Source organism: Podarcis raffonei, chromosome 17 (genome assembly GCF_027172205.1).
Source record: "Podarcis raffonei isolate rPodRaf1 chromosome 17, rPodRaf1.pri, whole genome shotgun sequence".
NCBI lineage: Eukaryota > Metazoa > Chordata > Lepidosauria > Squamata > Lacertidae > Podarcis > Podarcis raffonei.
The window spans coordinates 12,232,258-12,247,636 of NC_070618.1; the positions used below are offsets into that span (position 1 = coordinate 12,232,258).

Sequence of the window (15,379 nt, forward strand, 5' to 3'; positions counted from 1 at the left end):
ATTCTAAAACCAATTGAATTAAAAACACCCCAAAAGCAGTTTCAATTAAAAACACACTTGTGAATTATGTTTTAAAAAACAAAGAAATAATTCTGAGAAACCAAGCTCTATTTTTTAATTATTATTAAAAATGAAGAACGGAAGGAAGGATATAGCCCTCATGGCTCCTGAGATTCCCAATTTGCTATATCTGTGTAATAAGACCTCTACTCTGAAGTTTCAACACTGGTCTCCACAGAGCAGGATGTGATTTTCTGGCAGGTTTGCGATCTAGCTAACATGGTCTGGAGGTACTTATAGTATGACCCAGGAACTCCCAATAAGACTGCACAAATTTCAGCACCAGGATAGAATCACAGACTGGTAGAGTTGGAAGCAGATGACCACAAGGGGCATCTAGTCCAACCCCTGCAAAGCAGGAATATTTTGCCCAACGTTGGGATCGAACCCATGACCCTGAAGTTAAGAGTTTCATACTCTACCAACTGAGCTACTCCACAATTCCACGGATCAGCACCAAACAGAGTTAGTGCCCCAGATGGCGAACACCTCTACATAATCACAGCATAGCATAGTTACACCACCACCAGTAGACCAGCATACCTCACCCCAGGGGACGGCATAAATGAGGAGTTGGATTGGATAATCGCCAACCATTATGACCAGGGATGGTAGCAGTCATAATCATGATAACTGCAGGAGCACAGATTATCTATCCCAGGTATAGACATTGCTGAATGTATGAACATCAGGTATTGCAGTCCAGTATGAAGCAAATATTAAGCATAAGAACCTCACAGTTGTGGGTTCGAGCCCCACGTTGGGCAAAAGATTCCTGCGTTACAAGGGTTTGGAGTATATGACCCTCATGGTCCCTTCTAATTCTATGATTCTATGAAACAATCCACCATGAAGTACATAGAGTTTTCTATTTCATCTCTGGCATACTTGTGTTGAGCAAGGATGGAGAATGAGTGGCCCTTTAGATGTTTCCAGTCTACAGTTACCATCAACCCCAAGGGTTGCCCATGCTATATCGCAGGCCACACATCTCTCACCTCTGCATTAAAGGCACCTCTCGCTTCCCGTCCTTCTAATGAAAGACAAGGAACAAAGGACTAGAGAGACTGAGCTGTTCTTCCATCTCCCAAATGCAGGGCCCGCAGGGCAGCTGCAAACAATCTTGGCATGCTAACGCCAGCTTGCCCTGCTGTTTCTGATGTGCTGTCCTTGCTCTGAGAACAGATAAAACTATTTGAGCCTGGGGTGCTGGTGGGAGGAATCAGTCCAGGCTCTTTCATAATAAAGATCAAAGGTTGGATCCAACTCCTCTTGCAAGCAGTGTTTGACTTTTAAATATAATGTAAGATTAAACTCTCAAAGGTGAGTTCTTCTTGGCCATTCCAACTTTGGGGAAAAGAACACCAAATTACAACAGCCACTTGACACAGGCCAGCTGCCCAAACAGTGCTTCCACCATTCTTATTTTGCACCCATCAACCATTATGGTTGGAGACGGCATCAGATAATTATCCATTTATATACACATTGCCCTTTTCAGATTGGGGGGACAGCACCTGCACCCCAATCTTGATTCAACTGGAACTCCATGCCCACCCACCTAAAGGTCTGACTTGGCACTTAGTGCTGGTTCACACCTGCATTGCTTTATATCTACAGTTTCAGGTGGTGGTGTTGCATGTGTGAACAAGCCATCCAGTTCAATCACCAGAATTTTGATATCACATCAGCACACAACGCTCTTCCATGGCGTCAGTCCATAGAATCAACCACAACTCATCAAACCATTTATGTTCAAGCAACGAGAAATCAAGTGAGGTGCGTGCATGTGTGAATCAGCCTGTACATGAGCTGCCTTCAAGAACGTTATATTTTTGGACAACCAGGTTGGCTTTTGCTGCCTTCAATAAAATGCATCAGTACTACTGGTCTTGGTTATATACATATCCTGAATTCTTCTCTGTGTGCTGCATTTCTAAGTATGTCTCGTCAGAAGAAAATCTAATTAAGTCCCTAGGGACTTACTCCCTTGTAAGTGTGCTTAGGAGTGGAACCAAACAATATGCTCCTATGCTTGTTTATTCAGAAGTAAGCTCACCTGTGGTCCATAAGGCTTACCCTTACTTAGAGATATATGTGCATACCATTTTCAGCCATAAGGTAGAATCCTATACACACTAAACTAGGAGTATGTCCCACTTAACTCAGTGAGACTTACTTCTGTGTAGGCATACATAGGATTGTGCTGTTAGTGCACCTTTCCACTTCCTCTCTCCTCTTTCCCCTTTCTCTCTTCTCTTCCCTCTGTTAAGATCTGTTTTAATTGGACTTTTACACGCTTTAGTCCAGTGTTGTACCAACAAAATTTTCCTCCTTTTAAATTTGCACAGTTACAATCCTTAGAATCTGGTAAGTGATTAAACAACAGAAGCAAAAATAACACACAGCCCACCAACCATTTTCCTAACTAAAAGGCTACCAAAAAATAAACCAGTAGTAATCTGGGCATGAAATCTTGTGTTTCAGACACATGAATCTTCTTCCCCAGTCTTCAACTGGATCGCTTTAGTAAGTGTTATAATTCTAGCTGTTTTAACCAGCTGGTCAGTTACTCATGTCTCCCTGCTCTATATTCTGGCTTGATTTTATTGTATCTTGCTTTTATAATTTTGTATTTTAGCTATTTTAAAAATGCTGATCTATGACCATAAGAAACTGATTGATTGATTGACTAAAAGGCTGAGGCCCAGCACACTAGACAGGATCCACACCATAAGGCCATCAGATTCCTAACTAATTTGAGCAAAGTTCCTTTCAAAATAACATCACCTAATGTAGTACATTTTTCAGTTAAAAACAATAATAATAAAATAGTGTTGAACTTGTGTGTGTGTGAGAGAGAGAGAGAGAGAATGAATATTGATATACTGGTCATAGTGAACTGTCATTGTGATGCTGGCAGGGCTAATGGACACTGTTTCAGACTGAAGTCCAAAAATGGTGCCACAAAACATGGGCTCAACAGCTCATAGAAACCAAAATCAAAATTTTAAAGTCCTGATGGTCAGTTTTGGAGTTGAGCAGAGATCTAAATTCAGCCACCATCATCCCACACCCTACAGCTCCCAAAGAGCTGATCAGCAGGATTTTAGGTTTTTCAAATATGAAGCCCTGCCTGCCCTATGCAGGCAGTGTTAAGATGAGAAACGTTAAAACCACCAGAAAAATGAAAGGGAAGTACCATTCAAACCTTTTGAAACAAGTAATTTTTTCATAAAAAGGACATCATCAGCTATTTTTCTTGTTGGTTTTCCGAAAGGAAGGCGGAAAAGTTCTACAAAATAACGAACACTGAACGACAGTCACGTTGCACCATTTCTCAAAAGGATTCCTTTTGGAAGGACCTCCCGGCCACCCAAAATAAAATAAAAAATAGCTAGGGTCGTCGATTACCTCTTTATGTTGTACAGAAGGTACAAACCAGTAGGATTGCATGGCAACTGTAAGGAATGTCATCAATGAAATTACCCACAGCTGTAATTTAAACAGGCAGTTCCACTCAAAATCTTACAAAGCTGAAAGACTTACCTGAATCTACTCCGCAAATCTAGATTTTCAACTAGTAATACCTCCAAGAGACCCAGCTTATTGCTATCTAAGTTCTATGAAGCACTGTAGTCCACGCCAAGTGCTGTCCCGGTCACAAATGTCAGCAGTGGCTGTGAGCTTTGAACCTCAAACCTTGGGGCCGAGCCATTATCAGATGAATGGAGCCGATACGGTCAGATGTGCTTTCTGGAATCCCAAAAGCAATGCTTTCTGATAACCAGATTTTAAAGTTTCCCTACATCTTCTATCTAGATTTCAAAGCAACTCCACAATAATTCGCCTCAACCTTGAGATATTGAAATGTATCTGAACAATATGAATCCCACTGTTGACGTTTAAGCATTTTAAACGGGAGCTTTCATTCTTAAAAATTGCAAGCACATTGCAGAACTGCAGACAGATGCAATTTTCTACACATTGCATCAGATTAAAGAGCATATATATGGCTGGCCATGCTGTGGCCATTACACATCTTCCCATGCCTTGCTGTTACAGAAATAATGTTCAGTTTGTGTTAACTTTATCAGTAACTTGACATCCCTGCCTTATTTTACATTGTTAGGTAGAAGGCTTGGCAGTGTTGGATTTCAAAACACCTCCATACCTGGTGGTAACAGTGTCAGGTCCTGGTGCCATCCCAGTGGGTCAGGGCAGAGGAGGCAGCAGCAACACTTAGGCAAGCATGCTAGGCAAATCATAAAATTAATTACAGCAGCTTGAAAGTGTAATGGTTAAGAATGGCTGTGTGCCAATCTGCCGCCAGACTGTAAACTTCTCAGGTTTACCTCTCTTGATAAGAGCTTCTAAACGTTCACAGCTTGATATGCTTTGACTAAGTGACAAACATGAGGTTTTAAGAAACACAGGCCAGTGTGCCTAAGAACTTTCTCCTGCAAAAAAATAAAACATCTTTGGGGAAAACTCTAAGTTATGTGACTCTGAAGTCCTGTTTAGCTTCACAAATTTAGATAATGCTGGTCTAAATATCATGGGAGAATGGCCAAATGGGAGAGGTTTTTGCAGCTACCCTGTGCTTTGCATCTTTGGAAGGTTTGCAAGATGCTGCAGGCGAGAAATTGTGAGTAACATTGTTGGAGGGTTTATTTTTTATAATGATCAAGGTGTTATGCTCCCTTGTTATTTTTGCTATTGCAACAGTGTCATGTTGTTAATATAATCTGGTTATATTTATAGTACTGAAATGTTGCTTTCCGTACGTTGCTCCATTTGCTATTGTGTTGCTGATTTATTATGTTACGTTTTTCTAACTGTTTTTGCACTGTTTGGATTGTGATATGCATCTCTGCTTCGGCCATGTTTCTTCTTTTTTGTGGAAAAGAAACATGCTGATGAAATAATCAATGGACGAACTCTAGATAAGTCAGGAAATGCAATCAATGAAGTTGAAAGGACGAATCTCTTTTGTATGCAAAGCATTATGATAGAAATCCAGAGCCTATCCTGTAATCTCCTTTCCAGGTGCTAGGATGTACATTGATATACTTCATCAGCTTTTTCATCCCATGTTCCCCTCAAGATCAAGGTAGCAGGCCTAGTGTCAGCATCCAGTATCTTTGGGCAACTGCTGGGACCCAGTATCACGGCAGGACTCACTTCTGAAACCCATAACTCCCTTAAACAATTATCTTCCTGATGGGAGCTAGGCTACCATTTTGATTTCTCACAATTCCTCAGAAATGTAGCAACAGTACTGAATACTGAGTTGGAGCCAGGATGGAAGATAGGTTTTACCACATGACCACCCATCCTGGGATTGTTATTTTTAGCAGCTGCTGGTGGTGGTAGGGTCTGGACCACAGGGTATGAAGAAGGGGGAGGGTTTGCCATTTCCTGCTAAAATCTCTCCTCCAGGCTCCAGCTGGTATTTCCCCCAAAGCTGTCTTTTACTGGAATGGTATTTCTGGGGTATCATAGCAGAGAGGAAGGGGCAAATTTTTTTTGTAGAAAAATGCCATGGGGGGGTTGAAGCCAGACCCCACACCCCTATGTACCATAGTCCCAGTCTGAACCATGCCATTCCACCACTTTCTAATGCTTTAAAAACAACAATCCAAGGATGTACAGTGGTACCTCAGGTTAGAGACGCTTCAGGTTACAGACTCCGCTAACCCAGAAATAGTACCTAAGGTTAAGAACTTAGCTTCAGGGTGAGAACAGAAATCGTGCAGCGGCAGCAGGAGGCCCCATTAGCTAAAGTGGTACCTCAGGTTAAGAACAGTTTCAGGTTAAGAACGGACCTCCAGAACAAATTAAGTTCTTAACCCGAGGTACCACCGTACAATCACACGGCAACCACATTGCCTTTTCCAGGTCTTTTTCTTAGCAGGAAACAGGATTCTAAGCCTCAAACTTCTTTTTTCTCTTCACCCTCCCACAGAATGGCCTCCATACAGCCCAGAGGCCCCCGACAGGAATGCCAAATTGAAATTTCAAACACATTTTGGAGCTCTGCCCCTGAAGAAAGGAATAGTTCCTTCTCTGAAATGGCGAAATGAGGCAATATATAAAGGGCACAAATTATGTCAGGATATCTAACAATTTCAGGCGAAATACTTCACAGTGCTTCTCCAATCGATGAGCTCATATAGCAGTGAAGATGGGGCTGACTGGCAGGCTGACTTGGCTGGCTTATGACCTCACCGTAAATTCAAGAGCTTTCTACAAGTCAACTGATATTTTTTACTGGCATTATGTTTTATCCGCATAAAACCATGAAACACCCAGATGTAATTTTATGAGACAGCACCACATAAAACGCTGGAAGTCCCAAACGTTGCCAGTGAAAACAAGAGCTGAACTTATCAATCCATAAGAAGATCGTTTACATTCTGAAAGTGGAGGATATTTCACTCTCAGTAAAATTCTGGCCAGAGAGGACAGCAGTGTTTAGTGAACCTCATCTCTGAAAGAGATATGAGAGATTACTGGCAATGCATTGCAGAGAAAAGAATAAGTAGTATTTACCAATCAATGCAGAACAGAATACCGTAAGCTATGATGCGGACTGTAAAAGCCATTATTAACGGCATCCATAATAAAATATGCTCTCTTGCTATAATGAGATTTCCAATATACCTCCACCCAACCTTGCAAACTTCCAAGTGAAGCCAATAGTTCTTGGTGGTGGGGACTAATCAAGATTCTGGACTGACTAAGTCAAATGAAATACAATAAAATGTTCAATTAATCATGTCTAGTCCTCTTTTTATTGCCAATAAACAAGCCCATGAATGAGATAAGATAAACTCAAGACAAACTACAGTATCTCCAAAGCCAGACAGAGTCCCAGATGACAAGATTATTTTTCAGGTTTAACATGGATCCTATATACTGTATATGGATTTACAGCCACGGGAATTGGTTTATTTGAATGACGTTAAAAACAATTGTTTCTTGGTTGCAAGGGTAGCCAACATGGTACCCGCCAGAAGTTTTGGACTACAACTACAACATCATCCCTGAGCATCAGCCATGCTGGCTGGGGTTGCAAGGAGGTGTAGCCCACAACAGCTAGAAGCCACCACATTGGCTAACCTTGCTCTAGGGCAACTGCTGTCAAAGTGTGTCCTAGGAGGAGCCTTTGGTTCCTTGGAAGAACATCAATGGGCCCTTGGGCAACAGCTTGCCCAACATTGTCGTTTCTCCTCCACAGTGAGAAGCCACAATGAAATGTTTCAAGAGTTTTGGTGTACCTTCTGTTCTCAGTTGTTGTGGGGCAACAAGATGGACCAACAGAACTGGCCATCACAGTAAGGTCTATTCAAAACTAAATCCCATTGACCTTAATGGAGCTTTCTCTAGGTTAGTGAGTCTAGGATTGCAGCCTAAAATGCATACGTATAGTCTCTCACTCATATTAGTTCAAAGTCTCATTACTGTAGCGTTCAAGCATGCAACAGTACCGTACAACCTTAATTCTTGTTTATCTTTCTACAGAAATTGTCCTTTGGGTATAAATACCTCCATGTGTTTGTAGGCCAGTAAATACTCTGCCCTCTGGTGTCAAGATCTCGAAACTACTTTAAAAATCTACCTCTAAAGAACTGGACAGGGGGCACTCCCCGAACTTTACAGTCTTCAGAAAGTGCTGGGCTGTCATTCTTCAAGTGGCAATCACACACAGATTGTGTGGTCTGTTCCTATGTCAGCACCAGGAGACACAATGGAAGCACACCAGTGTCCTAGCATGGGCCAGGAACTACTGTAACCATATAATCAGATTGTACACCTGGTTGCCACTCACAAGTGGAGCACCAAACAAACAGAAGCAGCACATGGGGCGACATTCACATTGTACCAGCAATGTATTAAACAAGATAGCAGAAGTACGAACAAGCCCACTATAGGCAAAACAGAGATTTGAGACTGGCTCAAGGGAGTCAAATCCGCGTTTCAGAGATGCTGAATTGGTGTATTGCATTGCCCATGTGAGCCCAACACTGAAAGGCACACATAGTTTTACAATGCATCTCTTCTGTCCCACATTAATAACAGTAACCACAAATAGTGCAAGATCAAGGATGCTTGTTGGGTTGTGCATTAAAAAGAAGGAGGGCAGTTAAAGGATTTTCAGTTAATACTTCAGCTTTTCAATGATTGATTTGACTTACTTTAAAAAACGAGCATTCTACTCAACAGTGGGGCCTTTTTGATATACCAAAGAGGCGGCTGGCCTATTAAACAAAAGCTAGTACTCAGGGTTAAGATTATAATTTGCCACCTGATTCAAAGTGCCACCCCTAATTTATCAGCGAAGTTTTAGCTGATTAGTCTTCCCATTGATCTAACAGCACAATCTAATGTTTACTCAGAAGTAAGCCCCACTGAGTTCAAATGGACTTACTCCCAGGTAAGCAGGTACAGAATTGCAACCTAAGCCTATTAAAGGAGTGGGGGGGGACACCCCATTGATTTCATGCAGACAATCAAGTCAGCTTGGTATGTTATTTTGATTTCTTATTTCTGCAGCACACCTCAGATTGCCTATTAGAAGTAGAAGCCAGAGTTTATTTTGGGGGGAAACTGCTTTTCCAAAAGAAAGATGGGGCCTCCAGTCCAGACTAGCTCGAACTCATAATGTCTAAAAAAGCACTCTCTTTCTCACCTAACACACTAACTGCTTCCTAATGGAGTTAACATGATGTGAAGAAAGTGTTTCTTTATTGGATTAACCTAAGAGCTATTTAGGAGCAGAGCTAGGGGGATAAAATGTCCAATTCAATGTAGTCATTCATGTTAAAGAAGAAGCAGGAGCCTGATATTGACACTTACACCTCTGCGAAGCATTTATCCCCAACCCAAGTCAAGAATTTATTAGAAGGAACGAAGGAACAATTAAAACTTGTCATTTAAATTGATAGAATAGAGCTAACCTGTAAGTGGTCTCTCTCTGAATCACCCCCACCTCCCTTTGTACTTCTTATTTGCTCACAGAATTAAGCGGCTTTGTCTGGAAGGAGAAAACACAGTGTCAACAGTTTTTCATCCTATCCGACCGCCTGCCTGTCTTGTCTTTCTGACACAGTACTTGACTGAGGATCACATGTTTACGTCTAGTGACCAAGGCTGAAAAGTGCAAAGGGAGCAGACTCTTCCCCTTCGTGAATCATACATAACACAAAACAGAAAAAGGAACGCTAATGTTAAAGTGGCAGCCAAGTCTCCCAAGCATTTAACACAAACTCCATCAAAATGGGACTCCAATCCCACAGGTTCATAGCTGCACTACTCTATAAAGGCAACCGTGTGGAATAAGAAAAGTGTTCAGTGCCATTTATATGGAGACTAGATATGGGGTTCCTAGGGTATAGAGAGGACGTGAAACCCATATTGGAGGTCTGTGTCACATTTCATAATGCAACTTCCTTTGTTCCCTGGATTCCTAGCCAATATTCTGCATCAGGCGTAGCTCAGTAAACTTTTCCTTTCTGGCTCCCATTTTGAAGATCTCTTTACAGCCAATTGCTATAAAAGTGTGATTTTGCTGGCTGCAGACAATTTTGTACCATGGAAGTCAACGGAAACCACTGAGAACGAAGCTCAATTTCAATAGCCCCATCCGGTGTTTCCTATCCCCTGGTTATCCAAGAATGTGACATACAGGAAGAACCAAGGAACTGCATCTTATATATATATAATGGCTGAGTCTTTCTATGAATACTAGAAAAGTGAAGATAAATATCCTCAGCGACTGCAGTGAAGACATTTTAGTTCAGAAGTGATCACAAGGTGAACGAATTAAGGCCCAACACATTTTCAATTGTCAGGCTCTTCTTCAAACAAAAATAATATGCGATCCACTTTATAAAAACCACACAATCAATTTGCCGCCTGCAGTAACACCCATGTGGTATTCTATCAAAAGCCAAATCTAACCTGATAGAACATAACACAGGAAGACAAGAGGAAGCCTCCCTTATTTAATATTTTTAACTGAGGGAGAACAGACTGAATCCCTAATGGATAGCTATTACTTTTACAAATAGGCAGAACCTTTCTCTAGAATGATTTAGATGATTGTGTGGCACACATTTTGGCAGTGAATTTTATCTGCAGCATAGTAGAAGATATTCATGCTAAGGGCATTGATGAAATCACTGCCTTAGGAGACAGGTGCAGGAGACAAGCTGAATGATAGAACAGCATGTGTTCAAGCTCCCATCAACACAATGGACTCCAGTAGATCAGAGGGAGCAGTTACATCTGCCATGTCAACAATATGGTGCCCCGGGAGACCCCAACGCTATGTGTTTAGCGCAAATCTGCAGAATGTCTCACAGAAGCCCAGAATGCTCCATCTGTCCTGGGAAGGGACCGTGATTGCACAGAGACATAGAGAGAGGGACATATTTTCATCCAGAGATAATGGAATCATTGCACACAAAGAGTATCAAATGGGAACGCAAGAATGCTTGCATTTGATTTCCATGTGAATTTCCATGTCACTATCATAGAAAATTCGAGTGTCTTGAATCAAGACCATAAAAACATAAAAGTCTGTTTGTTCTGCCACCTGCAAAAGTTCATTAAAAGATATTTATCGCAGCAGATAAGAGGTAAAGTTAAAAAGAAAGCTGCAGCAGGAAACATTAATCTTTTGTTATAATTGTAGTTATCAGCATAATTGCTTTCTGCATGCTGGAATTATCTTATTGACTTATATTACATAATTCATTATTATTTTTTGCCTTGCAAGGATTTGAAAAAGGATGCAGTCTTTTATAAACAGAATGACTACTTAGGAGTTCTGCAATCCAAAACATTGATTTGACTATCTGTCATTATTATTACTTGGTGAGGGCCAATGAGGTGTAGTGGTTAAGTGTGTTGAACCAGGAAGACCTGGGTTCAAAAACCCCAGTCTGCCATGAAACTCATGCAGTGACTTTGGGTCACTTAATATATCTCAGCCTAGCCTACCTAACAGGTTTGTTGGTAGAATAGAATGCCAGTGGGAAGAGTACCAATCACATTGCTATGCTGCCTTGGAAGAAAAGTAGGATATAAATGAAATGATTATTCTATTTGCAGGAAGTTGCCTATGGTTCCAACTCTAGGCAGACTTCACTGGAAGAAGTGCTGGAATGGGAAACTCACTACAGAGATGTTTTTTGTTAGACAAAAGATTCCTGCGTTGCAGGGGGCTAAACTAGATGACTATCGAACCAGATTCGAAAAAATGAAACTGACTTTCACAGAGAGCAATTCCAATGACCCTTAGGAATCAGGTCGTTGGTCATTTCCTTTGCTGCAATCCCAGCACTGTGAGCCTCCTGAAGTATCTTTGGGTGACAGTAGGGGTTCCAGGTCCTGGCCAGGTCACGGCACCTACATCTTTAAAAATGACCCCAGGAGTAGCTGCAGATGTTAAGCTTCTAGTCACCTTCCTCCACAGGCATGGGAGGAAAGGGACAAGCAAGTGATTTTAGTTACCCTCCCTCTTAACGTCACTGAATGTTCCTTGGCTGGAAGAGGAGAACTTCTGCCGTAGTGTGGGGTGGAATAGGAAGATGTGAGGCATCTTCTTTCCATTTGCTCAGTAACGTCCACTCCTCTCTGTTCTGCCTTTAGGGACCCTTTCCCCTGCTGCAGCCAAGCAGGCAGTTCTAGGACACATTGCAAGATGTACATTTGGTCCACGTGGAGAACCAGCCAGGACTGCTGGCCCTCGCTGTGACCTTGGATGAACCAAGAGCACTGCTTTAGAACAAAAACAGCTGGAGTTTCACAAGGCCACAGGATAGAAAAGCAGGACAGGGAGCAGGGGAAGCTTACACAGCAGAGAAGAAGTGGGAGGATGGCTTGAATAACGGACATTCCAGGATGTGGGGAAACTCTACACTATAAGGAGGCAAAACTAACCTCGCGCAGACAGAATAATTGTGTCTTTCCTGCAGTCGGAGAAATTTGGGGAGAGGGTTCAGCTAAAATGCCTCTCTCTAGTTTGCTAGTTCCATGTATATGAAGAAGATGTGCAGCAACATCAAAAAGGCACTCTGCATAATTTCACAATTGGTGAGTAGGCTGTGGCCCTGCAGATGTTGTTGGAGTCTAGCTCCCATCAGGCTCCATCAGACTGACTAATAGGCAGGGATGATGAACGTCCTAGTTCAGCAATGTCTTGAGGGCCAACGCATTGCCCGCCAAGGCCCTAGAAAAAGATCTCCATACAGAGAAAGAACGTTTGGAATCTTCATTTCTGAGGAAAATCTTATTTAAAACTTGCAATGATGGTATCGTCGGGTGGTGTAGTGGACAGCTGTGTGCCAGTCATACAAGTCAGGGGTATTGACCCTGGGGAACCGCAACTGGTCTACACAGTATGTGCAGGCAACTAAAGACATGCATGTAGGATCTACAGTGATGCTTCATGAAAATGATTTCTAAGCATGCTTTTTTAAAATAAAAAACAAACAAACCTGAAATTGCAACAAGCTCACTAGGTAGAAACAAACTCATTAAATTTAAAGTTGAAAACATGAGTTGTTGTTTTTTTAAGAGAGCCAGTGTTGCGTAGTGGTTAGAGCGTTGGAACTGAGAGACCAGGGTTTGAATCCCTACTCCGCCATGAAGATTACAGGGTGACCTTGGACCACTCACTGCCTCTCAGCCTGACAGGTCTGCAGCATCGTTTTGGGGATTAAATGGGGAGGGGGGAGAACCATGTGTGCTGCCTTGAAGTCCGTGGAGGAAAAGGTGCATCAAACAAATAAAACTCCTGTTATCCATCTCAAACTTTTTTTCCCCCTTCCAGTAGCACCTTAAAGACCAACTAAGTTAGTTCTTGGTATGAGCTTTCGTGTGCATGCACACTTCTTCAGATACACATTGGTATGAGCTTTCGTGTGCATGCACACTTCTTCAGATACACAGTGTGCAAGCACACGAAAGCTCATACCAAGAACTAACTTAGTTGGTCTTTAAGGTGCTACTGGAAGGAAAAAAAAATTTTTGTTTTGACTATGGCAGACCAACACGGCTACCTATCTGTAACTGAAACTTTTTTTTATTCTTCTTTATTTGCCACATTTGTCTCTCAACTTTCTTCCAAAAAACTCAGAGCTGGGTTTGATTCATGGTTTTCCTCCCCACCACCACCACCACCACAACAACAACCCAGTAAAGTAGGTAAGGCTGAGAGAAAGTTGTGAGGGTCTTCAGTTCACCTAACAAGCTTCATGGCTGAGGGGGGATTTTTACCCAGGCTGTTAACCTAACCCACAAACACAACCATATGCATACAATACCAAACTCTCATTTATCACCAATACACACACCCCCAACACAACTATGGCCTTTTTGCTCACATATTTACAATGCTCCCAGACCAATGGATTGGAAGGATCACACTGTATATCAGCTTGGGCAGGAAAATAATCATTGCTAGTCCCTCTTCCCTTGGGCTTCCTTTTTTCTATCCCAGCCCTTGCAAAACAAAACTCCCAGTTCCTGTTGGGTCCTGACTCACAAAGAATGGAATCTGTTTCCACAACAGTGGGCCAAAAGACCAGAAGCATGTTTTAAACTTATTGCTACTATTCTTACAAATATATTGTTATTGCTATATGTTGCTTCTCTTAGCAAAAAAAACAAACAAAAAAAACTTTTCCTGTGTCCAGAGTGCTTTCTTTCCAGGGCTGAGGTGCAAAATCCATCAGATGAGATGGATTTGCACCATTATTATTATTATTATTGTTCCATTTGCCAGGCTGATGGCTTTCATTAAGCTGCCATACGTACCCCGGGGTTACTCTCGGTCATTTCTAGCTACTTAAGAGCTCCTCGTATCTGTCTGTCTCTCCTCGCAGCCCTATTTTTTTTGGGTCTTGCCTCAACAGCCCCAACTGCAGGCGTCTTCTGATAAAGCAGCAGTCGAAAGAGAGAAAAAGAGAAAAACAGGGTCCCTCTCTCAGGCTCGGCTCCAAGGGAACCAACCCTCCATGCCGCCAGAAACCTTATTTGTCTGTTTTCAAGGTGCCCCAAGTCTCGTGCAGAGAGCCTTTTCTGCTGAAAGGAAAAATAACAAATTTCCGCGCTGCCTCCACTCAACTCCTCAGCTAAACCCTGAGGAGCTAAATGTGTTGTTTTGACACAGAGGGGAAACAAAGAGGGGCAGGATAGAAAGGAAGGAAACGAAAGGAAAATATTATCTGGGGGGACCTCAAGCAACCTGAGGCGTTGCTTTTTGTCTCTAGCTAGATCCCCAAACATTTACATGCCTCGCCAAGCCAGGCTCGCCTCGCCTCTTTTGTCCTCTCCAAACGAGTCCCAATTCCCGGCCGGAGTTGCACCAAACAGGCACCGAAACGAAACGGAACAAAAAAATAAGGGTGCTGGGGCGCCCAGGCATGCTCGGAACGTGCGGGGGAGGAAGGGTGTGTGAGAGAAGAACAAAACGCACTCTGCACATGCTCAGAGGTCTGCTTCCCCAGCCCCACGCAAAGCATGGAAAGAAAAACAGCGAGGTCCCCCAAAGTGAGTTGTTTTCGGCGCCAGCGCTCAGGCTCTTTGTGTCGGTTTTGCATAGGCGCAAATGAAGCCCCGGCAGCTTTCTATGGGGCGGCTGGTGTGAGGTGGGTGGAAGTAGGGGGAGCCTCCCCAAAGTCCATCTTAACCGGGGGTGGGCTGATTTTCAACAATCCTCTTGAACCCCCAACCATTTTCCCAGCCCCAACCCCATTCCCCCCCCCAAAAAACCCATCTCATTTTACCTGCTCGCCAGTTTGATCTGAGGGTGTCTTTCTTGTCCCCTTCGATGGGGAATGGAAAAGAGAAAAGTCCTCGCCACGAAGCCTGATGATAGTCCCCCTGGACCTGGGCAAAGGGGTTGTGGCTGTTGTGTGGTGGTTGTTATTTGCAGGCGGGGCGAGTAAGGCGGCGGGGAGAGCTGTCTCTGCCCCTTGCCAGCTGCCCCACGGACGGAGACCAGGAGATCTGTTGAACCCGGAGCTCCTTATATAGATTCTGCCGGCGCTGCACGGAGGAGGTTATTATCGGTCAACCGCGGCTTCCTTCTGCTCTCGCTGCTGCTCTGCCTCTGTTTATGTATTTCAGTCACTCACCGCCAGCACGTGGAGGACAAGCACGCCTCTTAAAAGGGCGACGCGGGATGCCATGCATTTCACCAATAGAAGCAGCAGTGATGGCCAAACTTGGCCCTCCAGCTGTTTTGGGACTACAGCTCCCATCATCCCTAGATAACAGGACCAGTGGTCGGGGATGATGGGAA

General features: G+C 43.1%; 1 protein-coding gene across 2 annotated transcripts in view; it reads right to left on the reverse strand.

Moving 5' to 3' along the window:
- ABCA1 (ATP binding cassette subfamily A member 1) overlaps nucleotides 1-15,175 on the reverse strand; it is a 104,771-nt gene extending 89,596 nt beyond the window's left edge. The window contains exon 1 of one of the 2 annotated variants that reach the window (XM_053371478.1): nucleotides 14,862-15,175. The gene's annotated coding sequence lies outside the window, so the exon portion shown is untranslated. Of the gene's footprint in view, nucleotides 1-3,609; nucleotides 3,697-14,861 lie in introns of those variants that run through there. The other variant, XM_053371479.1, reaches the window with a different exon arrangement.
- Between the last annotated feature and the right edge of the window lie 204 nt (nucleotides 15,176-15,379).